This window comes from Triticum dicoccoides, chromosome 2A, assembly GCF_002162155.2.
Source record: "Triticum dicoccoides isolate Atlit2015 ecotype Zavitan chromosome 2A, WEW_v2.0, whole genome shotgun sequence".
Taxonomy (NCBI): domain Eukaryota; kingdom Viridiplantae; phylum Streptophyta; class Magnoliopsida; order Poales; family Poaceae; genus Triticum; species Triticum dicoccoides.
The window spans coordinates 624,466,500-624,467,504 of record NC_041382.1 but is presented as its reverse complement, the minus strand read 5'-3'; positions in this window follow the sequence as shown (position 1 = coordinate 624,467,504).

Genomic DNA, 1,005 nt, shown 5'->3' with positions numbered 1-1,005 from the left:
TGGTACTGTCAAAGACAAGATTCATAATTGATCTCACACAATGCCTACTTTAGCATATCATTTCCACAATTTATATTGAGCAATATAAGCCATGGAAACTAGAAAACAAGCAAAGCATGCATTGAAAACAGAATCTGTTAACAGAACAGTCTGTAGTAATCTGTACTCCGACCATAACTCTGCTACTCCAAAAATTCTGAAAATTTTGGAAAAACCTGGGAAATTTTTCTATTGATCTTATTCAAGAAGAATCAGCATTTTATCATGCTTCTATTAAAAATGAGAATTGTTTTCCTGAGTGCAAAAGTTTCTCTTTTCATCAAGATCAAATCAACTATCACTGTAAGCCATCCCAAAGGTCTTATACTTGGCACTTTATTGAAAGGAAAGCAATAAAACATGATTACTACAGTAGCCTAATCATGTGAACACACAAAAACAGTAGGTAAAAGTGTTGGGTTGTCTCCCAACAAGCGCCTTTCTTTAATGCCTTTTAGCTAGGCAAGATGAGTTTAATGATGCTCGCATAAAAGATAAGAATTGAAACATAACAAGAGCATCATGAAACGCATGACAAGAACATTTAAGCCTAACCCACTTCCTATGCATAGGAATTTTGTGAGCAAACAATTCATGGGAGCAAGAATCAACTAGCATAGGAGGACAAAACAAGCAAAACTTCAAGATTTTCAACAAATAGAGAGAAAACTTGATATTATTGCAATACCTACAAGCATATGTTCCTCTCTCATAATTATTTTCAGTAGCATCATGAACGAATTCAACAATATAACTATCACATAAATCATTCTTTTCATGATGCATAAGCATAGAATTTTTTTTACTCTCCACATAAGCAAATTTATTCCCATCAATAGTAGTGGAAGCAAACTCAACAAAATAACTATCATGTGATTGAAATTAAAATCATGATGACAAGTTTCATGGTTATTCAGTATAGCAACATGCCATCACCATAATCATCATAGATAGGAACTTTGTTGT